Source organism: Coregonus clupeaformis, chromosome 1 (genome assembly GCF_020615455.1).
Source record: "Coregonus clupeaformis isolate EN_2021a chromosome 1, ASM2061545v1, whole genome shotgun sequence".
NCBI classification, from domain to species: Eukaryota; Metazoa; Chordata; class Actinopteri; order Salmoniformes; family Salmonidae; genus Coregonus; species Coregonus clupeaformis.
In genome coordinates this window covers 14,666,883-14,693,791 of record NC_059192.1, presented here as the reverse complement: position 1 = coordinate 14,693,791, position 26,909 = coordinate 14,666,883, and the positions used below count along the sequence as shown (strand labels likewise).

Genomic DNA, 26,909 nt, shown 5'->3' with positions numbered 1-26,909 from the left:
TTGTGCGCGCGTGTGTGTCGGTGCGTAGACAATGTTCGGTCGTCACTAGTTACCACAGCCACAAAGGTATAAACCTCGCCCATTTCTATACTTTTTTTTTTTTTAAACCTAACCATAACCTTAACCAGCTGCTATCCTTATGCCCAACCTTAACCTTAAATGAAGAGCAAAAAACTAATTTTAGTTTTTATGAATTTTTACGATATAGGGCCTAGCTAATTTTGACTTTGTGGATGTGGTAACTAGTGGAAGCCACATTGTTCCTTGACGTCACCGCTCAGCCAAGTCTACCGCTGTAGCCGCTCCTGCTCGCTGCTCGACTCTCAAACATGTCTTTGTTATTCCGTAGCTTCCATTGGAGACCGGAGACTCGCAAAATACGGAACCTGATACTTCCCGAAGCGCTGCATGGTGCTCTGGCTCTCTATAGCCTACTGAGAACGGATATGACATGTACAAGATAGGCTATCAACCATGTTGTTGTTCAGAGATGACGATGATGAGGAGGAGGAGGAGGTGGAAGAAAAAAAATTGCCTAATCATAACAACAATAATAATTTGTTGTCCCCTGTAGTCCCGTGTAGCTCAGTTGGTAGAGCATGGCGTTTGCAACGCCAGGGTTGTGAGTTCGATTCCCACGGGGGGCCAGTATGAAAATGTATGCACTTACTAACTCTAAATCGCTCTGGATAAGAGCGTCTGCTAAATGACAAAAATGTTTATTTTAATAATATGCCATTAGGCCTATTTATTATATTAGCCTATTATTATTATTTATTATTATTATTATTTCAATTAGGCTATGGTTATTATTATTATTATTATGAATACTGTGAATAGTGTTTTATTATTATTATTATTATTATTATTACAAAGGCATAGGCTATTGGTATTGATTTGTGTATTATCAGCGCTATTAGCCTACTACGTTTTTGAGTGATTTGATTTCAACAGCTTAGAAGTATTTAAATAATGTATTCAGTTGGTCTAAAATTCGAAATTCAAACGCTGACGGTGGCCAAATGATTTCACTCCCGTCCGTTCAGAGGTTTACAGTATCTCATAGCCTTCTGTATGGCCGGTCTGTCACTCTCGGAGTATTCCTAAATCGCTCCCACCACCTGATCTGGGACACATTTTGTCAGCAGCCGCGAAGCATGGCTCGCTCTGTGGTAACTGAACAGCCAGTGTAATTTGACACTTCAACTTGCTGTGGCTCTGTACGGTAGTTGATTTAGTCACTCACACACACCAACCGTACAGTGGGCGCATTTTTCTTGTATTTGTAAAGTGAAAAGGAACGCAGTATACACGAGATTCGGGAAAACAAAGTGGATTTCTTCTCCTAGCCGAGGTTCCAAGCTAAAAGTAAGTTCCGTTCCTTGGTTGTTTCGGTATCGTAGGCTATTCTATCACACCTTGCCGTGGGTTGGTTGCACAGGGAGACATGGTTTTGTGTGTGGTCATTACTGCCTTGGATGGGTTCGCTTCTCGCTGCCCAGACTCGACCCCAGCGCTAACAATAGACTGACCTCCTAGAAGCCAGAGAATCAGAACAGAACTAGCCGTTATATTTAGCCTAAACTGGATAGTGGATTTTCCTATTGTGTCCGAGCCTGCCTAGGAATAAATCCGTCTAGCTAGATCTGGTCTGTGCATGCGCTTAGCCTACATTGAGCAATGTCCTATCCTCAAGTCACTTTAACATAGTGTGAGACGAGGTAGCCTAGCTAGCTACGAGATACGGAGGTGCATGCTCGTCTGTAGAGAGATGATGGGGTGCATGATTTCACATGGGTGTATGTGCATGTTTATGGGTTTGTAAAATAGCTAGAGAAGGCTGTTTGATTGTTGGTAAACAACTTACGTCAATCAGCTCCCTGAGGAGATGGGAATGTTAATCTTGGAATGTACCGGTATGTCAATAGTTCAGTAAGCAAAACAAGGCTGGACTGACTTGACTGCTTTCTAATAGCTTACCTGTTGTAATAATACTAGCCTACCACAAAGACTTGCCGTTTGCTGTTTTGGCATGTTCTTACAGTGTTACAATGAAGGCCTATGTATCTCCCGCTCGCAAGATGTATTCTAACTATTCTTTGTAGCCTGTCCGTGCCCCGCATAGGTTATTATAGCACTGTTAAAATAACCTTTCTATCTTGCATTTTATTTTTTCTATCAGACATGCACAAATGTGCCATTTATTGTGGTAGACGGATTCATTTCAACAGCCTGCCCGACGGCGTTATTATACGGCCAAAAGTGGAGCTGAGAGACAAGAGTTTAGCTCTTATGGTTGGGCCGCTGTGTGTGCAGCGGGCGGCGGCGTCTCTGGCGAGCCCTCCCCGATAAATTCCTCCGTCTGGATGTGAGGCCAGCCAGGGCAGCGGCGGGCGGGCCTGCGGGTGGGTGGGAGAGAGAAGAGGAGGGAGCAGCACTGGCTTCTCTTTCATTACCCTCTCCACTCGGACCATGAGGGGGGAGAGAGAGAGCAGCCAAGTCACAGCGGAAAAAAACCTGTAGACTGCACTGAACGAACGGGAGGAGAGGGAGGGAGAGAATACCCATTTCCTCTCTCGTTAGTGAGGCAGGGGAGTTGGAGGAAACACGAGTTGGAGCGGCTGCGGTAGTTCAGAGAGAGGAAGGGAGGGAGGGAAAGTATGAATGTGTGATTTCACTTCAGATATCACATTTTATTTCAAGAAATAGAGTTAAGAAAATATTTACTAAATAAACTAAAGTAAATGTGTAAAAATGTAAAGGGGCATGGTTAAGTAATCAGATAGATCCCACTTCAGCGAAGCTCCTACTCCTACAGGGCTATTGGCTATTATAGAATCACTGCACATGAATGGTTTGTGTTTATGTTAGGATATAGGTAATTTAATGTACAATAATCACAGTTGCAACATGAAAATATGTACCATGTTGTCGCTGTCCTGAACAAAACTGGAATGTTTTAGGTTTATAATTGATTAATAGATGCAGCGTGTAACAATGTGTTAATAACACACATTAGTTACAGATTACAGTTAACCTGACTCAGTGTAACGAAGTTAACAACACTTATAAAGTGGGAGTAAAGCATCACACCATACACACCCTATCTCACTGGTCAGTCAAGTTAACAGGTGAAAGTTGTATGAGGGAAGCCCATCCATCCACCCTTTTCATCTATCAGCAGTCATGAAGGAAAGCAGACAAGGAATGGAAGCCAATCAATACAATTGGAATCAATGCTGTGTTTATGGGCTATCTGTGTGGGTGAGTGGAGCAGTGGAGAAAAGGAGACAATGAAACGAAACAAGGAAATTAACCATATGCATATTGGAACTAGGCATGTATGTGTATTATGATTCTGTTGCTCCTCACTAAGAAATCGGTTGACCCACCCACAGCCTCAGTAGTCAGGAAATGTATATTAGAGCTGGGACGATAAACCCAAAATTATTGACACTGACCATACCGATCACTTATTGCAAGCATTTTGCTGATATCGTTCTTTATGATAAGTTGCCTATACTAGAGAAATGTGAAGTTTAAAATGAAATAAGTTTGGTAATATGGGTGATTGTTAATGGGACAATTGATTGCTACAACCATCAAACTAGTAGTAGTAGTTTAAAGGATAATATATTTAAAAAAAAACAGGTGCAAATTAATGTTATAAACCTATTTTTCTATTTATCGTTATTGCATAAATTCAGGCAATTTATCACAATATGGGTTTTTGTCAATATTGTCCAGCTCTAATGTATACACTGCTGTTGCTCCTCACTCAATCATAGATCCATAGTAGTTCCATGCTTCTTCCTTTTCTATCTATTCAAATTCCCCACCCACAGCATCAGAGCGTAGAGCTGAGCAGAGCTAAGCATTTAGAATCTGCACTACACTAATCACTGCTATGACAGCTTGACTTTAAACCTTACTGTTAGTGTTCTTTTGTGGAGTGTTATGAAATTGTTGGCTGGTGTTCAATCAGACTCACTAGACATGGATTCTCTGTCTGCTTGTATCTTGCCGTCAGCCCATATACCACCCACTCCCCTCGTATCCGTCTGTCTGTCTGTCCCATAGCAGAAGACAACCTTTGTTTCTGTCTGTCAGATTCTCTCTGTGTGGTTCTCTGTGTTGTTGAACATATCACAGTTGTTTTCATGCTTCAATTTGCCTTTTGTATATTCTAGAAATTTACGACAGGGAAAATATCTCCAAGTAGAGAAATATGTAAAAAATACTTCCCCCACAGACCACATTGTCAGTGCTTCATATTAGGAAAATCTCAACTGCATGGAGGTTTACTTCATTTGGACATATTACTTCATATCTGAAGTGTTCCATTATAATTTGACTGCATCAGACTCACTCAGTGTTCACTTCATTTAATGTATTATCTCTCTCTCTCTCCAAAAGGTTATTGATTCATTTGACTGCGTCATAGTCTCCTGGTCGTAATTCCATTTGATTTGAATTGTTTATGCAGCATTAGCTGGAACTCGACTTGCTGTTGCAAAAAATATCAGCTGCTGCTCAGTCACTTCGTGACTCTGCTGCCGGTTGTACACAAAACAGTTTGAACAAACGTAGTTATTTTTCTGTTGTAACAGTAACATTAGGTTATTGCAAACATAAGCACAACACAAACAGGTTGTCTAGCAATTTCATGTTCTTTTTTCTGGAAGGGAGTTACATGCAGCTATTTAGGCAAGCTATATATAGCCTACACAGCATATCAAACAAACAAGACACAGACAAGCAGTCAATAGCGGGTTTTTTTTAATGTAATTTTTTCATCATCATTTCAACATTGGCTAAACAGGAGGCAGACTGCTGGCTATATGGGAGCATAACTATAAAGATTACATCGTCACACAAAACGCTTATTGTTTTGCCCCAATGCAATGTGTAGACTGCTTCTTGCTTGTGCTCTGACAATATCCATTACAACAGACAGAGAAGGTTGTAGCCTTCATATATATTTTTGGAACGTTCATTCAAATCGTAGCTGTTCAGAAATATGAGGTAAAGAGATAGGCTACATCATCATATCAATCAAATTGTTTGAGGGTTTAGAAGAGAGTGAGTAAAGAGAGAAACATGAATGTGTGTGTATAATAACACATGCGCAGAATGTGATTCGGATCCTTACATTTGAGAAGTTTCCAGAGGGACAGGGGCGAAAACTCTGTATTCGTAGCCTCGGCCTAATAGTAACAATAATAATAATGGCACTCTAACCACAGTTAGGCTACCCGGCGAGGTTAAGAGGGAGAGAAAGAGAGATCAAACTACTATTTGATTTTGTTTACAAGGTGTGACAATATTGTAAACAAGCACATATCAAGTGAGCGCAGAATGGTACTCTCTCACTTACTGCTACTGACTTGATTTCTATTCACACACCAGTGAGTGCTGCCTACCTGCTGCCCTGTGAGGCCTATCTATCCATTTCCCTCTGCCAATCAGCCTCAGACCAGTCTTTTAGAGGGAAGGTCAGCCGGTACCACTCACTCGTTTAATAAGAGCCTTTACTACAGTAAGTTATTAGAACAGCATATAGCCTCAGTCTCTAAAAGTGCCTTTCCTTGAGAGAGGGAGAGAGGCAGAGTGAGCGAGAAAGAGAGAGTGGTAGATACAGAGAGGTAGAGAAACTTTATGTGTGAGTGATGGAAGAGAGAGATGCAGAAATAGAGAAAGTGAATGTGAGTGAGCAAAGAGAGAGAGAGCGCGCGAGAGATGGGAAAAAGAGAACTCACTGGCCTGACCCTCTCACTGGCTCATGCATGTTTGATTTGACATTCATTGGTTCTTTGAGTAACGAGTGCAAGGAAGGGAATGTCACAATGGCTTCGTCCTGTTCAGTTCCCTTCTGTAGTGACTGTGTCTGAGCAGCAGTGTTGTGTGTGTGCAGTGCGTGTGTGTGTGTGTCTGAGCAGTATGTGTGTGTCTGAACAGTGTGCGTCAGTGTGGGTGTGCATGCATGAGTGTGTTTGTGTGTGTGTGTGTCTGAGCAGTGCTGGAGCAGGGGCCCTTGAATCATAAATGACACCTGGCTAGGAGGCAACACAGAAACAATATGAGAGTTCAAGGAGAACAAGGACGAGGAGTACAGAATGTTCCCTACGACCGTCCGTCTGTCTGTCCGTCCACCATGACTACCTGTTTCCCTACCTGCCTGACTGACTGGTTGACTGACTGGCTAGCTGCCTGCACTCAAGATTTCTCACCATCGCAAGTAATTACCTTCACATTTTTACTGCTGATGAAATATTCACTCACTGGCAGTGAAGTGTGTGTGATTAGCGAGAGAGAGAGCGGGATTATGTGTGTGTTGATTGTCTGAGCAGTGTGCATGTGCGTGTGTGTGTAAATCCTGTTCAAGCCAGACAAATACATCGTCCTCATCCTCAGAATGTGTTGTTTTCTTGTGAGTACAGTACAGTAGGGTTGCGTCCCACATGCACCCTATTCCCCATATAGTGCACTACTTTTGTCCACGGCTCTGGTCAAAAGTAGTGCACTATATAGAGAATAGGGTGCCATTTGGGACGCAACCTAGCTCATTAGTCTCTTCTCTGTCTCCATGCTGGGTTGGTGAGTTCACTGTGTCAGCTTTCCATTCTGTGAGCTGTCAGGGTCATGTGGCTCTCATTTGATAATATAAACTGGGTGGTTCGAGCCCTGAATGCTGATTGGCTGACAGCCGTGATATATCAGACTGTATACCACGGGTATGACAAAACATTTATTTTTACTGCTCTAATTACGTTGGTAACCAGTTTATAATAGCAATAAGGCACCTCTGGGGGTTTGTGATATATGGCCAATATACAGTACCACGGCTAAGGGCTGTGTCCAGGCACTCCACATTGCATTGTGCATAAGTACAGCTCTTAGCCGTGGTATATTGGCCATATACCACACCTCCTCAAGCCTTATTGCTTAAATATAGCCTCCCTGACTGTATGCAAGTATACTACAGCTTCTGCCAAGCCGCTGGATTCAAATGTATTACCTCATGAGAACAATTATCTTCTATTCAGTAATAGGAAAACTATAAATTATTTGATTTGATGTCTGTGACTGTATGTCTGGGTTATGGGTTTAGTGTAACTGTGTGTGTGTGTATGTGTGAGTGTGTGGGAGATGGAGAGTGATGGTTTGTAGACTGTATGCAGGCAGTAGAATCACATCCAACATGCCCTCTAGGGATACATACTGTACTTCCTTGTTCTCTGACATAGACATTTGCATAGACATTTGTACACAGAGCGAATGTTAAATGTTAGAAGATATTTGGGTGTTGTGTAGTAGAGAAAAGAAGACTTCCTGAATTAAATTCATATTATTCTAAATTAATGTCACAGGAAATCATCAATATGTCATACCAGCATTTGTGAATGACGGATCCTATTCAATCAAAACTGCTATGCATGCAGTATCCACATTTCCTGAGTACGGAATATTCGGGCAGAAATAGGCGAGCTCGTTACACTAATATTCAGTTGAGTTTCTGTTTTTGTTGCACACTGTAAACATTGTTTAATTGTTTGCCCACATGTCCCAAGATCAAATTGGCATGCCATTGCAAAACCCACTTCCCAGGACAGCTCTGTCTCTCCCTGCCTGCCTTCCTTCTCACAACCTCTCAGCCAGCAGAGAGTGTGTCCTTTGGAGGGAGGGAGGGAGGGAGGGAGGGAGGGAGGGAGGGGGGGAGGGAGGGAGAGAGAGAGAGAGAGAGAGAGAGAGAGAGAGAGAGAGAGAGACGTGTTTGTGCTCTCTGTGTGCATTAGTGTGTGTGTGTGACACCATCCCCTCGTTGTGACTCTGGCAGTGTGAGCTAGGCTGTTTCCCTGTGTGTGTGTGTGTGTGTGGCTGTTTCCCAGGGTTCTAAGCCCTGCCGGTCCTTTCATACCCCTGCTGCCTGGGCGGCTCAGATAAAGAGACATATTTAAAACCTCCTCCCTCGCTGTTGAGAGAGAGAGCGAGAGAGAGAGACAGACAGAGGGAGAAATAGAGAGAGTGGGAGATGAGAGACAGAGGGAGAAAGAGTGGGAGATGAGAGCAAAAGAGAGAGCAGAGAGGGCAGGAGGAAAAGCATATTTGTCTCATCCCATGACAGCTGTCGTGTACATGTCTAATTAAAATAGTTGAATCACTTCAGTGATTCAGTGAAATCATATCACTCAAAAATACTGTATATCTAAACTACAGAAATAAAACCATATTGAAAATGTATTTTTAATACTTAGTCTTAAATCACTTACCAGTTACCACATCTGCAATCAATCTTCCTGGTTTATCAGCAAATCGATGTGTTTAACCAGATACAGTATTATTTTATTCTCTCCCATGCAGTAGTAGAATGGCTGTTGTTCCTAGAAGACAGAAGCCATTGTTGAACTGATCGTTTATCATTTCAGTAATGGGAGCAGACTAATCATGTGTGTGTGTGTGTGTGTGTATTCTGGAGACTAGCGAGGATCCACTGCGTAGTGCTTGCCAGGGCCCAGCCTCCAAAACAATGTTTGTCATTGTCTCTCATGCCATCTGTTGAAAAACAACGGCACTCTCTCAAAATGATATAAAGATGCTCAAATCCCAGTTTCTCAGGAACATGTGTGTATACACCAAGAACAAGAAAAGGCTACAGGAAGCTAGGCAGATGACTTCTGAGATAGCAGAATCTAGAGTCAGTTGGTTTGGGAACACTTTCTATGAAGTACATACGTATAATCAGGGGCGCAACTTTCACTGGGGGACGGGGACGGGGACGGGGACGGGACGGGGGGCATGTCCCCCCCACATTCTGAAATATAATTTTTGCCCACCCCCAGTTTTATCATTGGAATGTGATAAAAAACGAGGCAACGGTGTGCTTTAGCCTACCCTCCGAGCATCGGGTAGGCTGTTTAGAGTGTTTATCCGACTGGATAAAATAAATAAATATGTCCCCCACACTTCTAAAACCAAACTACATATGTCCCCCCCCCACTTCTAAAACCAAAGTTGCGCCCCTGCGTATAATACTTTATAACATATTTTATAGTGCCTTATAATACACATAAAATGTAATGTTATTTCCCTAACAACTGTTCTCAGAGCAGTTTCACCTTTCTCCTTCCTAATACATGAGGAAAGGAAAAGCTGATCTCAGATATAAGCATAGTGGGCTGGGTGGGATGGTAAACAGCTGACACAGACAGGGATTAGGCCTAAGAATTAGGGCTTGCCTGTCTATGTACTGTACGCACGCACCCCTCTATGGATGTCATGTCGGAAGTACATGTCTTCCCGATATCTTATCAATATAACTGTATTTCATGAGAGGAGTGTGTGTGTATGTTTGTGTATGCAACATAGCATCAGAGTGTGGTGGTGGGGGTGTGGGGGCCTTCCTGTCTTTATTTTCTCTGGAATTCCTTTGTTTTTGGAAGTCCGGAACGGAACAGGAGAAACTAAATCTGCGTGTTGCCTCAGGACATGTTCTCCTTGAAAACACACACACACACCGTCACAAATAGGTTTGTGTGGCTGCTGTTTTCAAAGCCAGGAACAGCCAAGGTGCTTTTCTCCTCTCAGCATATAACAGTTCAGCAGGCAACAAACAGATACTGCTACTTCTGCAAAAATATTTTCTAAGGATCCTATTAGCACTAGCTATGCTGCCTTTAGGCCGCTAGTTTACTGAAGGTTTAACCCTCATGTTGAAGCTGTCCTCGATACCTCAAAGTTAGACTTTCTCAATTAAAAGGGTAACTCTCAAACCCTTCAAATAAAATAAAAAATGCATGCAGGTTGAGAAGTTGTGGGTGTGGGGATTTGCTCATAAATATTCATTTTGGTGGAAGGTAAACGTAGTTGTACCTGATCCCAACACTTTCTTACAAAAGTATACTTACCAGAAGTCTATGGAAGTCTATGAGTGACTTAATTAAATCTTCAATTCTAATGGGCAAATGATAAATCAATATCCTGTTTGCAATTCCTTTTCCTAAATGGCTATGCATTTTTTTGTGACAAAATTCAAATTCAAAGTAATAGATTGCATTATAATGTTCATGATTGAGGATGCATAATGCCTGCCAATTTGAAAAAGAAATACAAAAGTGTGTTTAATATTTAATTTCCATTAGTGCTGAGCGATTAACCGACATTTCGGTTATTTTTCGGTTTTTAAACAACTAATTGACAGAGGTTGATTCAATTATTTGAATTGCTTTTTGTTAATTTTTTTCTGTGAGCTCGATGTGCAGTTTCTGTAGAGATAAATCAGATCAAGCCTGAACTGTGCGATGTAGTAGGGAGTTGTAGCTTCCAACAGGCCAATATTCTACATAGTTTAGCGCAGAAAACGAGGTACGTTTGTACTACAATAACCATAATCCATTGCGCGCCCGCTTAAACTTGTCCGTTGTGTGGGGAAAGACACGGAGACTGAGAAACGAGAGAACATGAGATCCAGAGAGTTGCTTCGCGAGCCTGAAAATACATGATCTAAGTGATGGATAGTTGGTATTTAGCAGTCAGAAAAGTATGCCTTATTTATTTTGAAGAACTACTAAAATAGTGATTTTGTCAGACAGCATAGGCAGCAGCTCTATATGAGATGATGACTTGGAATTAAATAATAAAGTCATCAAATAAAACAAATATTTTATAAAAATAAAGTAACTGTGAATAAATGATGGTTAATAAGTGATAAGCAGTAATGGGCAGTCACTACTATCATGGGACTTGTATTAATAGTTTTATTCTGTGTTGTTACAGCATTCAACCCACATAATGCATAGTGCATTTAATATCTAAAAAAATAATAGAAACCGAAAAACCGTGATAATTTTTATTAATAATCTAATCGAAACCGAACCGACCTCAAAAAGCACTAATCGCTCAGCACTAATTTCCATGGTACTATCCAGTACAACACTGACACATTAAATAACTAAATGTAAATGCTTAAATGACAAATAATTTCTCATGTTTGCCATTTAATTTCCTTGTTGTGACAAAAATAACAATAATTCTACTTTTCCATACTCTGTGTGGTTTAAGACAAAATTCAAATGATTAATCAAATTCAATAAATCAATTGCGATGCTTCATTTTGCTATTTTGTTTCCTAATTTCTCCTTTGCGTGTTAGACCTGTCAATCAATATTTTGACACAGTCACTGTGTGTGAGGGAGAAGGACTCCTTTGGCCATTAGTCTTTGAGTTAGTCCTTGGTGGGACAGTATTTACAAATACTGCTAGTTGTCATACACTGAGTGTACAAAACATTAGGAATACTTGCTCATTCCGTGACATAGACTGACCAGGTGAATCCAGGTAAAAGCTATGATCCCTTATTGATGTCGCTTGTTAAATCCACTTCAATCAGTGTAGATGAAGGGGAGGAGACAGGTTAAATAAGGATTTTAAAGCCTTGAGACAATTGAGACATGGATTGTGTATGTGTGCCATTCAGAGGGTGATTGAGCAAGACAAAAGATTTAAGTGCCTTTGAATGGGGTATGGTAGTAGGTGCCAGGCGCACCAGTTTGAGTGTTTCAAGAACTGCAACGCTGCTGGGTTTTTTACGCTCAACAGTTTCCCGTGTGTATCAAGAATGGCCTGATTGATAGAGTGCTGCAGAGATGGTTGTCCTTCTGGAAGGTTCTCCCACCTCCACACAGGAACTCTAGAGCTCTGTCAGAGTGACCATTGGGTTCTTGGTCACTTCCCTGACCAAGGCCCTTCTCCCCCGATTGCTCAGATTGGCCGGGCGGCCAGCTCTAGGAAGAGTCTTGGTGGTTCCAAACTTCTTCAATTTAAGAATGATGGAGGCCAATGTGTTCTTGGGGACCTTCAATGCTGCAGACATTTTTTGGTACCCTTCCCCAGATCTGTGCCTCGACACAATCCTGTCTCTGAGCTCTACGGACAATTCCTTCGACCTTATGGCTTGGTTTTTGCTCTGAAATGCAGTCAACTGTGGGACCTTATATAGACAGGTGTGTGCCTTTCCAAATCATGCCAATCAAATTGAATTTACCACAGGTGGACTCCAATCAAGTTGTAGAAACATCTCAATGATGATCAATGGAAACAGGATGCACCTGAGCTCAATTTCGAGTCTCATAGCAAAGGGTCTGAATACTTATATAAATAAGGTATATCTGTTTTTTATATTTCATAAATTTGCAAATATTTCAAAAAAACTGTTTTCGATTTGTCATTATGGCTTATTGTGTGTAGATTGTTGAGGAATTGTTTTTATTTAATCCATTTTAGAATAAGGCTGTAACGTAGCAAAATGTGGAAAAAGTCAAGAGGTCTAAATACTTTCCGAAGGCACTTTTTATATACAGAAATAAGACAGATCCTGCTTCTGTTGCCTGTTTGAGTGTTTGTTTAATAGTCTACTGATTCCGTGAGCACCAAGCCTCACGCAACCACAACATGTCGGATAAACAGTTTCACAAATGTGGCTGTTTTTTTAATCTTTGCTATGCTCTAATAAAGGCTTAACACTTTTTTTTTTTGTTAGAACAGCCTCTCTGGTATTACTTATAATTGATTTAGTGTTGTTTACACTCTTCCAAATTGTCAGAAAAATAATATTTATAATAATAATAACCCTCCTTTTTCTTGATCTCCTTCTTATTGTTATTATTACTATTATTATTATGATCATCATTATTATAATAAGTAAAGTCGTTATCATTAGTATGCTTATATAGCAGCCTTGTATAACCACTATCGAGCTGTAGGCCTAAGAGCGTAACTTACTTAGGCCTATATTTCAATAATCATTCATTTGTTCATGTCATCACACAGCATACAAGTCTTTCATGATTTGAAATGCAATCAAGCATTTTTGTTTTAAAATAGAATTACAAAGCGACCCTTGAATAATTAGTGTAAACAATAAATAAACCGTTCCATTTCGGAAATTGCATTCATGAATGAATGCAACTGTTTTTAGTCTTTGCTGTAATAAAGGCTTTACCATTTTTTTTTTACAACAGACTCTCTGGTAAGCTTCTAATGTATTTAGTGTTGTTTACGTTGTTCCAGACAGTCAGGAAAATTATATTGTAATCTAACAGCACCTGTTTGGCACACATAATATGCACGCAGCGCTTGCTCCTTACACTATTTTTCTTGATTTCCAGTATTTTCCACAACTAGTCAAATTTTTTCCACTTTACCTCCTGAGCAACCAGTAAATATTCCCCTTTTTTTTAGTTTATTTGTCACACCGTCTGCATCCATTTTGCTGTTACATGTGTTACGGTGTTCAGAGTTCGTTATAATGCTTAAAGCATCAGACAAGCTCAGTGCATATAGCTGATTTGATTAAAACACATAGGATGTGTCTATATATGGAAAAATACACATTCAAAAATGTGGTCGGGGACAGCCCTATTGCATATTACATTTTTTCACGTCAAATACAAAATTTAGAATAATGCAGAATTAACCATCACAAATAATTGTATTAAGGATATACAGTGCCTTCAGAAAGTATTCATACCCCTTGACTTATTCCACATTTTGTTGTTGTGTTACTGGCTTACACACAATACCCCATAATGTCAATGTGGAATTATGTTTTTGGAAATTATACACATTAATTAAAAATGAAAAGCTAAAATGTCTTGAGTCAATATGGGAGAACATCCTTACCTGTCTGATGGTAGGCAGCTTAGTCAGCAGTAGGCTTTGGCGGTATACCATATATAACGTATACCGGGGTATTTGGAAAAAGCCACAGGATGGTTTTTCAATACCGTCAATACCGTCAAAACAATTTCTTTGAAGTTTTTCAATAAATGTGAATATTTGTAGCTACTTTTTAAGTGAATACCTGCAGTCAACTTGTACAATACGTTAGGAGATAAAGCAGATTGCGTTTTTCATTTCACCTGTCACATTATTTTATATTATGATGAAGTTTACCGTTGTTCCCCTGAACAGTTGAGCCAGTCACGTGTTTGTTTGTAAATAGCACAATGGGAGAAAGCAGGAGCTGGTGAGTCCATAGCGTTCTATATCTATCGGTGAGTCTCTGTTGTGCGGCGCACATGAGGTGATGAAGTTACACTTGTATTTAATTCACTACTAAATGTTTGCCATCAGATATCTTATAAAGAGTTCTGGATGAGTTATGTGTACAGTTGCCATTTTTTCCCTGTGCTTCCTACTAGCTTTTTTTTCCTCCTCCGTGATTCTCCCCTCTATATTGAGGGAGTTGAATTAAGCTGGACCGGGGTGCACCAGGCTATGGCCCATGACGTGAATGGGCGAAAGCGGTGAGGGAAGGCCGATTAAATTGGGAATGCCGATTAAAGTACATATTCGTGTTTCTACCAAGAGCAAACTTTGCATTTAAACACTCTGAATCCTAAATAATTACTCCACATTCTTGTCTTCTTGACATACGTCACTGTTTTGAGCCGTGGACATTAAACGGGGCACCCGGCTCACGCCCGGGAGGCAGCCCGGTTTTCAAAACAATCACTTTTCACCCGGTGCAATCTCCGCCCACCCGGGCCAGCTTAATCGGATCCCCTCATTGTAATATCGCTGTAACCCTCAGCTACAGGAATAGGTGGTTGAGAGAGCACACAAGCGCTACATCCCAATTCTCCCAATTCTCCACCGTTCTCTTATGGTGTGCACTTTCAAACTCCTCATCATGGAAGTATGCAAGTGCACACTTTGGGATAAGGGAGGAGAATCGGGACACAACTCAGCAACATGACAGTAACTCTGCAACAAGTCCAACTCATTTGAGTACTGCTTATGAGGAGAAAGGGTGCTCCACACATGGTTTGTTCACAGTGTGTGACACAATGTGTCTTTGAGTTGCACAATCACTGTCAAGTAATGACTTGTAATGACTTGCAAACATTCAGTACACAGTAGCTACCTCTATGCTTGCAACCTCTGCCTCCTATCTATCCAGGTAGTAGTACCTAATAAGGGATACTTACTTGTATATGTCCTACATGTGCTCATTGCTCAGTTTAGATGCCCTCCAGTGTTGTCCGCCACTACTCTCCTGCAGCCACATCTGGAACTCCTAAACAGACAGACAGACACACAGACATGCTGACACAGAGAGACAGACAGAAAGAGAGACACACAGTGTGAGAGCTGGGCCAAAATAATTAACAAAAGCTAAACAAAATGTTATATTGTACATGTGACGTTACACTATATAGTATGATCGTAGGCCTGGGAGATATACAGATTGTCATACCTTCATACTGACCTTGTGCCATACCGGGATATTGGGTAATACCGGCACTGAACACAAGAGGCGCTGTTTTCAAACCCCACTGATACTCTGTAATCTGAAGGTTAGCAATGCTAACAAGTACATTACAAATCCCATAGAGAATGCTAACTAAATGCTAACGAGCGCATTGCAAACATTTTATACATTGTCTGACCTAAACTATACAAGTAAGTAACTCAAAAATGCTACTCACAGTTTGCTGCACACACAAAACAAATATTAGGCAGCAAGGCTCTTGATCCAGGAGGGGATTCTCTGCTGTTACCAATCGAATCCTTGATTTTGGAAGAAGCTAACCACTTAGCTAGATAGCTAACTAGCTACTAAATTAGCAAACCAAATGCACAACTTCAGAGCATTTAGCACATTTTAGACAGTTAACTTAATAAGTTATATGATATCTAACTGGCAAACATTTTGTTGTGAATTCCATAATTCCGTAATTAGATCACCTGGCGCATGCTACACAACAGTGAGTGACTCACAAGGCTCCGGTCTCTCGTCGTTGTGTGCTTGTAAATAAACACCATGTGACTGGGGACGACCTGTAAGCTTCATAATGAAAAATTATGTGACAGGTGAAATGAAGAACGCAATCTTCTTTATTTTGTAACTTATTGCACAAGCTGACTGCAAGTACTTACTTAAAAAGTAGTTACAAATATTCAAATGTATTTAAAAACTTCAAAGAAAATTGAAATAAACATCCTGTGTCTTTTTCCAAATCCCCCAGTATACGTTATACCTCTTAAGACTAGTCTGATGACATACTTTCAGATAATTCCCTTGTTTTTAAATAGCCATTAGTGATCCCCTCTAAAGTAACATTAGTGCATGATAGCTTGCTAGCTGTCTGTGGTAGAAAATAAATAACCATGCTAGTTAAACAGCTAATTGTTTCAATGCACCTTCCAAATACCTAAGGTGTTCCACGATGTCTTGTTGTGAAGGTAGCTAGCTAGTTAGGCTAGCCAGTGCCAGTGGGCTAGCTAGCTAATGTTAGCCAGTAACGTTAGCCAGTAGTGCCTCTTCATAGCCAGCTAACTACTAGTTAGCTATGTAATCTACCGGAAGCTACATATAATAGCCAAATAGCCATATTAGCTAGCTAGCTACTAGTAGCTCCCCGTGTTCCCTCCACTGAGCTTTATAGTCCCCTCCCGCAAACTCCTCGCACAAACTGGCTGTTCTTCTTCTTCTGTGGGGTTTCACGCTGGCTGTTGTTGCCAGGACAGCCTAAGAACACGCCACATCGATACAGCTACGACCGAAAGTGACTGTTGCCAGAAAGCACACGCCCACATTGTTTGACTGACAATCAACAGAAGTCTAAAACAATAATGCAAATGAGGAAACTAAATAGCAAAATTAAGCGATTGATTTATCTAATTTGATTGATCATTTGAATTTTGACAGTCTTGACAGTCTTAAACCACACAGAGTATGGAAAAGCATTGGCAATTGCAATTTATTTTGTCACAAATGGCTAACATGAGAATTGATTTGCCATTTAAGCGTTTACATTTGATTTTTAAATGTTGTACTGGATAGTACCATGGAAATGAAATATCTTCACATACTTTGCTATTTCTTTTTCAAATTGGCAGACATTATGAATACTCATCATGAAAATGATATTGCAATTTCCTTTTTTGCATTTCACATAAAATGCATATCCATTTAGGAAAAGGAATTGCAAACATGATATTGATTTATCATTTTTCCATTTGCATTTCCAATTGAGTTTCGGCAGCTAAATGCTTCCATAGAAGTCCACTGGCTCACTCTTATAATAAGATTATGTGCATTGCAAGGAAATACAGCTCTAGACAGTTAGCTCATAATGGTAAGGCACTAAGTTCCTGACATCTATTGCCACTTGTGGTGTAAGTTAGAATCCCCCATGGGTTGCCCCAAAAATCTTTGAAATGTAGACTCACATTTATTGCAGTATTGTGTTGGGAAGAAAAATGCAATCATCACCTTGAAAATGATAATTAGGTGCTCAATCCAACCTGCATTGCAGTATTTACGCAGTAGCTCTTTTTCCAATGGTCAAATTAATTCACAGATTGGTCTTGGGTACAGTATAAAAACCTACAACTACTACCAGGGCGACCCCTCTCACATGTATGCTCACAGGCAATGTTCCCTCTAAGCTGCGCATGCAGCTCCCCGGGATTGCTGCGCAGAAGAAATATCAGCCTGCGCAGAGAAACACGAGATTAAACTTCACATCTTAGTTAATTAACACTATCAACGTTTCCCTTTACTGTGGGAATTGTGATCGAATCAACGCAATATTAGCCACTTTCAATGCAACATACCGAAACAAAACGAACTATGCAAGACTTAGTATGCAAAACTAATTATGCAAGAGATTTTGTTTTTAGGCAGAACGCATCGGAGTAGGATTCTATTGCATTGACACTCACAACTCAGCCCGAACTCTACACAGACCGGTGCGCCATAACCAATCAGAGCTGCAGTAGGCCTATATGCAAATAGACCATTGCCACATATGGATCTGTGCCATTCACTTTGAACTGGACTGTGTTTACAGCATGAGCGGTCGTGAGTAGATGCGCTTGTTTTAAGATCAAAGCGAAAGCTACATGTAGCCATGTGTGCACATTTGTTCATATCCTTTGAAGTTAGTGAGTTATTAGCCCAGTTACAGATCATTTGTAGTCAGCAATGGGGGAGTGATTGCTTTCTACAAGAGCACAAAACGTGTACATTTCTAGACATCTTTGAAAAGCGAGTCAGGTAAAAAGCTTTTTTTTGTCTTAAAGGGGCAGTGTTGTATTTTGAGACATTCTTGAATAAGCTCAGTAGCCAATAGGCAGAGAGTAGCATAATTTGTCTGATTCTCTGTAATAATGGTATGGGAATAATAATGCATTTTATTTTGTAAAGTTGTTTCTTGCATCAAACAACACAACAACATTTTCAGTCACCTCTTTGTCTGAAGGACAAGTGGATAAAAATGTTAATGTTAAGCCCTGCATGTAAAAAAATAAAAAAGTATCAGGAAGGAGGCCTACATTGAACACCACACATTGGCTGCTACTGTAGGCTGAATGATAGAACAGCTATTTCCATGGTAAAATGTTATGGGATCAATTATCCCCATTGTTTTTGATGGTAGGCCACTCTGGTAGGCATACATTATGATGAAATAGCCACAGTAGCCTACTTGACCACTGTCTGAAACTGTAACTTCAAGCGAGGACAGCCTCAGTGTTCACAGTAAACGTGCGCTGGAAGCTGCACAGAATTTACACAACGTTCAAGTTTGCGCTCAGCAGAGCTGAAATTTGCTCAGTGCCCAAAAACATTTGAGGGAACATTGCTCACAGGTATGGTTTCACTTTTCAGAATTAGAAGTGTGTGGGCAGGGTATGAATATTGTCATCTATTTCTTGTTACGATGGATGTAGCTATGAATGTAAACGTATAATCCTTATAGCCTATATGTTTTTTTTGTTTTGTAAAAGCACATAGATGTGTATGAAATGGTAACAAAAACATTGAATTTGGTCATATGCGGAAATGTGCCTTACTGCCTTTTGAATTTTGTAGTCAGTAGTCTAGTCAAGGAAGCGTCATTCAAAATATATTGGCAGCGGCACACTCCACTTACCAAGACCAATACCAAATAAGGCGCGCTGTCACCTGCTTTTATAGTAAGCCTTGAGGTGGTACCACCCAGCACATCTAGAAGGGAGTGTATTTCATACCGAACCCCTCCCTTGAGATGACGTAGAGGCACCTCTACATCACGATTTCAATGGTGAATACAGGCGAAACACTCTTATAAGATATGAAAAATGCATTATAATGCATGACATAGGCACTTATAACTGCCCATAACTCATACACACACCTTCCATTTGATAAACTAAAAAGTAAATCATTAAATTGGCAACAACTCTCAATGCGACCACTGCTGTTCCGCCACTGGTTTTCTGTGACAAGTTCCTTATCAGGGGTAAACTGTCTCGTTTCCCTCTCGTTTGAAGGGGTCTTGTGTTTGGAGAGAGGGAGAGGGAGGGAGGGAGGGAGGGAGGGAGGGAGGGAGGGAGGGAGGGAGGGAGGGAGGGAGAGAGAGAGAGAGAGAGAGAGAACTGGCATGTTGCCAGCCTGCTTCTATTGAGCCAGGCCCATTCTTCAGCCAGCTCTTGAAGGCGGGAGGAGAGGGAAGAACATGAGGAGAGGAGGAGGAGGGGAGCCAAGGTATTTCCCTTTGCTGAGGAGGAGCAATAGAAAGAAGAGAAGTTGGAGGAGGAGGAAATGAGGGGAAATATAGAGAATAGGTGGTAGGGCGATGAAGGAAGGAAGGGGTAGAGAGGGAGGAACTGGAGGTGAAGGAGGAGGAAGATGAGGAGCAGGAGGAGAGAGAAAGACAGGGAGGAGGGGGAGAAGAGGAAGGAAAAGATGGTGGTTGTACCACATGGATGGTAATTGTATTGGTGTTGTTCTACTGTCAGGCTGTCAGTGTAAATCTGTTTGACGGGTCACTTTGTAAATCATTATGAAGCCTAAAAGCCTTTCTATTGGATTCCAGAGGAAAGAGCTGCTGTATGTTTCCTTTGTTCCATGATGATGGCAATGGAAATGTTGTTTGTTTCTGGCCATAAGGCTGCAAGGTTATTATTAGCTATATCGTTTCTTTTCTTTTCTCTTCTCTCCTGCTTTTATCATAAAAGAGGGAGTAGAGTAAGTCAGTCAGTGTTTGGACATGTGTACTATAGTTTATGAAGCTTTTTTGTGTGTGATTTTATCTTTCTTGTGTTGCTATGCTCAATTTAGTAATTTTTCACCCAGACAATGTACAAAATAAGGTTGTCTGAAATTGCACCCTATTCCCTTTGTAGTGCACTATTTTTTACCAGGGCCCTTGGTCTTCCCTCTGTGTCTGTGGGTCAGCAGAGGTGAAAGCCAGCAGTCAGTGCTTGAGCAATATCTAAACTCAGTGTCACTTTCTTGCCAAACAGGCTTCAGCCGGACGGCATCATGACAGAGAACATTACGTCCTACACAATGATGAAGCTTGCATGGCATAGCGTGCTGTTTGATCAACATCATCCTCTCCTCCTCTCTCTCTCTCTCTCTCTCTCTCTCTCTCTCTCTCTCTCGCTCTTCCTTTCACTCACTCTCTCTCTGTTCTCCCTCTCTCTCTTGCACACGCACTTCCTAGCACGATCCTCTCTCCTCTCCCGTCTCTATCTTGCTCTCTTTCTACTGTCCTCTCTGTCATTCCCACTCTCTCTCTCTTTCTCTCTCTCTCTCTCTCTCTCTCTCTCTCTCTCTCTCTCTCTCTCTCTCTCTCTCTCTCTCTCTCTCTCTCTCTCTCTCTCTCTCTCTCTCTCTCTCTCTCTCTCTCTCTCTCTCTCTCTCTCTCTCTCTCTCTCTCTCTCTCTCTCTCTCTCTCTCTCTCTCTCTCTCTCTCTCTCTCTCTCTCTCTCTCTCTCTCTCTCTCTCTCTTTCTCTCTCTCTCACCCTGCTCCCTCCCCTCATCTGGTGCCAGCAGCAGTGTTTATGGCTGAAACATAGCGTGGGGGAGGGCAGACATCTGTAACACACTATCCCTGCTCTGATCTGAGGCTCTGAAGCTGGAAGCACTGCGGTCAAGCATCAGCTAGTTCAGACACACAGCAGAGAGATACAGTGGTGTCTGAAATGATTGACACCCTTGATAAAGATGAGCAAAAAGTACTGTATAAAATAAATAATTAAAATACTGAGCTATATTGTATGCTTAGAAAAAAGGGGGAATTGCTCAGAGAACGAGATTTTGTTTAACAAGGAATACTTTCTTCTCTCAAAAATGTTGGGGTCAAAATTATTGACACCCCTGTTTTCAATACCTTTCAATCCATCACCTTGTGAGGATAACAGCACCGAGCTTTAATTGTTTTTGTTTTTTTGTTGGAGAACACATTTGGAGGGATCATACAGAATCCTTCCAGATCCTTGATATCCTTATGGACTGCCCTCTTCAATTCGAACCACAGGGTTTCAAGTCCGGAGACTGATTTATTCGCCAATTAACCATTTCTTTGTGGATTATTTTTTGAAATTGTTTTTGAAATTAATAATAAAAACTGTGACGGCATACATACAGACATACCAATAGACAGCCATGACACAGGACAATAACAAAAAAACGGAAAAAACAACAACAACAAAAACACAACAAATACAACAGCCAGAAATATGGGTTTATATTATGCTTAATCAAAATCATATCTCAACCTATGGATATCATTATATAATATGGTCAAAAGCTGAATACTCTCCTTATTTTGGATTTTATGAAGGAGATGGCTGAGGACCAGGTAGATATTTTAGTGGCTTTAGCTCTGTGGATTATAGCGGTGTACCTCTCAAGGGTTAAGATGTCCAGAGAGTAGTAGATCCACAGAGTGTTCAAGGGAGCCTGCTGATCAAACCATGCTTTCAAAATGGCCTTATTTGCTGCAGTAACCACAACCATTAGTAGATATAACTTTTGGGAGTTTAGACAGATAGCTGAAGTATCTCCAAATAGGAGTAGGCCAGGACATTTGGGGAGCCTTACTTCCAAGAACTCAGAAAGTATGGGCAGGACAAAGTTCCATAGATCCGACACATTTGGGAACTCCCAGAGCACGATAGTCTAATTACCAATAGCATTCAAATAACACCTCTTGCAAGACTTGTCCTCTGAGAGTTTTATTTGGAAACGTCTATAAGGGGTGCAGTAGAATTTATTAATGAATTCTTTGGATATCAGGACAGCGATTACTCACCTCGTATTGGACGAAGATTTTTTCTTCAACGAGTCGGACACGAAGGATATCCTACAGACACCCGACAAGGCCCGAATCCTCATCATTCGCATGAGAAAGAGACAGAGATATCGTGGACGTAGGTCAGGGTGCCTTGTAAGGATCCGACGGCGAGCGAGTAAACTGCCTCTTCCATCAATCCTATTAGCCAATGTTCAATCACTTGAAAAAAAATTGGACGACCTACGATTACGATTATCCTACCAACGGGACATTAAAAACTGTAATATCTTATGTTTCACCGAGTCGTGGCTGAACGACGACATGGACAACATACAGCTGACGGGATATACACTACATCGGCAGGATAGAACGGCTGACTCCGGTAAGACAAGGGGTGGCGGTCTGTGTATATTTGTAAACAACAGCTGGTGCACAAAATCTAATACTAAGGAAGTTTCGAGCTTTTGCTCGCCTGAGGTAGAGTATCTCATGATAAGCAGTAGACCAAACTATTTACCAAGAGTCTTTTCATCTATATTTTTCGTAGCTGTCTATCTACCACCACAAACCGATGCTGGCATTAAGATTGCACTCAATGAGCTGTATAAGGCCATAAGTAAACAGGAAAACGCTCATCCAGAGGCAGCACTCCTAGTGGCCGGGGACTTTAATGCAGGGAAACTTAAATCCGTTCTACCTAATTTCTACCAGCATATTAAATGTGCAACCAGAGGAATAAAAACTTGAGACCACCTTTACTCCACACACAGAGACGCATACAAAGCTCTCCCTCGCCCTCCATTTGGCAAATCTGACCATAACTCTATCCTCCTGATTCCTGCTTATAAGCAAAAACTAAAGCAGGAAGCACCAGTGACTTGGTTAATAAAAAAGTGGTCAGATGACGCAGATGCTAAGCTACAGGACTGTTTTGCTAGCACAGACTGGAATATGTTCCGGGATTCTTCAGATAGCATTGAGGAGTACACCACATCAGTCACTGGCTTCATCAATAAGTGCATCGATGACGTCGTCCCCAAAGTGACTGTACGTACATACCCCAACCAGAAGCCATGGATTACAGGCAACATCCGCACTGAGCTAAAGGGTAGAGCTGCCACTTTCAAGGAGCGGGAGTCTAACACGGACGCTTATGAGAAATCCCGCTATGCCCTCCGACGAACCATCAAACAGGCAAAGAGTCAATACAGGACTAAGATTGAATCGTACTACACCGGCTCTGACACTCGTCGGATGTGGCAGGGCTTACAGACTACAAAGGGAAGCACATCCACGAGCTGCCCAGTGACACAAGCCTACCAGACGAGATAAATCACTTCTATACTCGCTTCGAGGCAAGCAACACTGAAGCATGCATGAGAGCACCAGCTGTTCCGGATGACTATGTGATCATGCTCTCCGTAGCCGATGTGAGTAAGACTTTTAAGCAGGTCAACATTCACAAAGCCGCAGGGCCAGACGGATTACCAGGACGTGTACTCCGAGCATGTGCTGACCAACTGGCAAGTGTCTTCACTGACATTTTCAACATGTCCCTGACTGAGTCTGTAATACCAACATGTTTCAAGCAGACCACCATAGTCCCTGTGCCCAAGGACACTAAGATAACCTGCCTAAATGAATACCGACCCGTAGCACTCACGTCTGTAGCCATGAAGTGCTTTGAAAGGCTGGTCATGGCTCACATCAACACCATTATCCCAGAAACCCTAGACCCACTCCAATTTGCATACCGCCCCAACAGATCCACAGATTATGCAATCTCTATTGCACTCCACACTGCCCTTTCCCACCTGGACAAGAGGAACACCTACATGAGAATGCTATTCATTGACTACAGCTCAGTGTTCAACACCATAGTGCCCTCAAAGCTCATCACTAAGCTAAGGATCCTGGGACTAAACCTCCCTCTGCAACTGGATCCTGGACTTCCTGACGGGCCGCCCCCAGGTGTTAAGGGTAGGTAACAACACATCTGCCACGCTGATCCTCAACACGGGGGCCCATCAGGGGTGCGTGCTCAGTCCCCTCCTGTACTCCCTGTTCAATCATGACTGCATGGCCAGGCACGACTCCAACACCATCATTAAGTTTGCTGACGACACAACAGTGGTAGGCCTGATCACCGACAACGATGAGACTGCCTATAGGGAGGAGGTCAGAGACCTGGCCGTGTGGTGCCAGGATAACAACCTCTCCCTCAACGTGATCAAAACAAATGAGATGATTGTGGACTACAGGAAAAAAAAAGAGGACTGAGCACGCCCTCATTCTCATCGACGGGGCTGTAATGGAACAGGTTGAGAGCTTCAAGTTTCTTGGTGTCCACATCACCAACTAACTATCATGGTCCAAACACACCAAGACAGTCGTGAAGAGGGCACAACAAAGCCTATTCCACCTCAGGAGACTGAAAAGATTTGGCATGGGTCCTCAGATCTTCAAAAAGTTATACAGCTGCACCATCGAGAGCATCCTGACTGGTTGCATCACCGCCTGGTATGGCAACTGCTCGGCCTCCGACCGCAAGGCACTACAGAGGGTAGTGCGTACGGCCCAGTACATCACTGGGGCCAAGCTTCCTGCCATCCAGGACCTCTATACCAGGCGGTGTCAGAGGAAGGCCCTCAAAATTGTCAAAGACTCCAGCCACCCTAGTCATAGACTGTTCTCTCTACTACTGCACGGCAAGCGGTACCAGAGCGCCAAGTCTAGGTCCCCAAAAGGCTTCTCAACAGCTTCTACCCCCAAGCCATAAGACTCCAAAACAGCTAATCATGGCTACCCGGACTGTTTGCACTGCCCCCCCCCACCTCATCCCCCTCTTTTGCGCTGCTGCTAATCTGTTTATTATTTATGCATAGTCACTTTAACTCTACCCACATGTACATATTACCTCAATTACCTCGACTAGCCGGTGCCCCCGCACATTGACTCTGCACCGGTACCCCCCTGTATATAGCCTCCCTACTGTTATTTTACTGCTGCTCTTTAGTTATTTGCTTTTATTCTTTAAAAATAGAAGATTTTTTTAATTTTTTTATGCATTGTTGGTTAAGTAAGCATTTCACTGTAATGTCTACACCTGTTGTATTCGGTGCATTTGGCAAATAAAACTTGATTTGATTTGAAAGGCCACAATACAGTTCCTTAAACTGAGATTAAATTAAAAAAGTATAATGTTAATGCAGATTTGATTTTGTTTGATTTTTTAAATAACAATATTTAGGGGTGCCAATAATTTTGACAGCTATCTTTTTGAGAAAAATAACTATTCCACTGATTTGAATACCAAAAGTTATATATTTAAAACGAGCAGCACACAGCCAGTTTAAGAGTGCATCAGTGACACAAGCACAGGGAAAATAAGCCCACATGCAACAACTGAAAACAAATTATCGAACAGGTCATAGCTAGCTAGCATAATGTCACAAGCATGATGAACTCACCAGTAACTTCAGTTAGACTTGATTGGCATGCGAACTAGCAAGCTAGCTACCAGTATGCTAGCTTGTCGGTAGCTAGTGTCCACTAGCTAGCATCTAACAGCAGGAGAAACTAAAAGCTGTGTTGCGAATTGGGCACAGAGCCATGGTTATTGGTCCTACCAGATCCGCGAGAAGGTTCTAGATAGTGTATCCCTCTGTCCATCGACTGTTGATGGATGTGGATGTCCGGTTCAGCTCTCAGGCTCCCAATGACTTTGAAATTAGCTCTTTAGTGCCATCTGTTCAGTACCTGATAGAGCATACCCAGAAACCCTGGACATTCTTTTTAACGCCCTAGGACGGTCCATTTCATTACTGCAGTCCTCCCACCCCCCCAATAGCAAGCAATGTAATAGCTGCCAATGCAATCCAAGCCCTGGGCGGCAGGCCAAATGCCCGAAGCTGCTGATGGCAGAGCAGTACAACATATCATTTTCAATTCAATTCAATTCAAAGGGCTTTATTGGCAAGAGAAACACATGTTTACATTGCCAAAGCAAATGGAATAGACAATAAACAAAAGGGAAATTAACAATGGAAATAAACAATCAGTAAACATTACACTCACATTACAAACATTTTAAAATAATATAGACATCTCTATCTCTATCTCTCTCTCTCTCTGAGTAGTATCAGCTAGTTCAGACACAGAAAGACACAGTAGAGACCTGTCAGTACAATAAAATATTGGTAGCAACCCATTACTTTGTACTGGAACAAGCAGAATGTACAGTATGAACCATTCTTCCCTGAGTATTTGCATTGTAACTTCATTCTAATGGGCAATAGTCACAGCACAAACCAACTTTATTTGCTTGTTGTATGTAGGCAGGAGTGTGTGTTATGTGTAGGAAGTTACACTATCTGTTAGTCAGTCTTTCTGACTGACTGCCTGACTGCTTGCCGCCTGACTGACAACTGATTGTGGCCCATCTTTGATAACTCCTGAAGGGTCTCTTTTTAGATCCACCGGTATATTAAACAGATTCTACTGACAGTTTTACACCATTTCATAACATGATCACAAAAAAGATCTGCATTAGATCTAGGAAAAGGAGAAAGGCCTGTTTGATTTGACAGTTACATTATAGTGAGCCAGAGGCCATACCAGCGTTGTTGCAAAGTGAAACATTTGAATAAAATAGGAAGAGTATTTAATGACTGTTGGCAGATTGTGGTAGGAAGAGGTGAGTGTAAGTTAGAATGCAGGCAGCACCTCTCTGCCAATTCTGACATCTCACATAACCTTGTAATGTGAAAGAAAACCGTTTCACCAAATTCATTTTTTATAAAAGCTTTATGAAACTATAGGCCAATGCATTGTAT

The 26,909-nt window shown here is 41.6% G+C and overlaps 1 protein-coding gene across 4 annotated transcripts in view; it reads left to right on the top strand.

Moving 5' to 3' along the window:
• The first annotated feature begins 1,142 nt into the window (after nucleotides 1-1,142).
• The window catches only part of LOC121574073 (zinc finger MIZ domain-containing protein 1-like), a 194,746-nt gene continuing 168,979 nt past the window's right edge, over nucleotides 1,143-26,909 (top strand). For all 4 annotated transcript variants that reach the window (XM_045206855.1, XM_045206844.1, XM_045206853.1 and 1 more), the window contains exon 1: nucleotides 1,143-1,368. The gene's annotated coding sequence lies outside the window, so the exon portion shown is untranslated. The remainder of the gene's footprint in view (nucleotides 1,369-26,909) is intronic.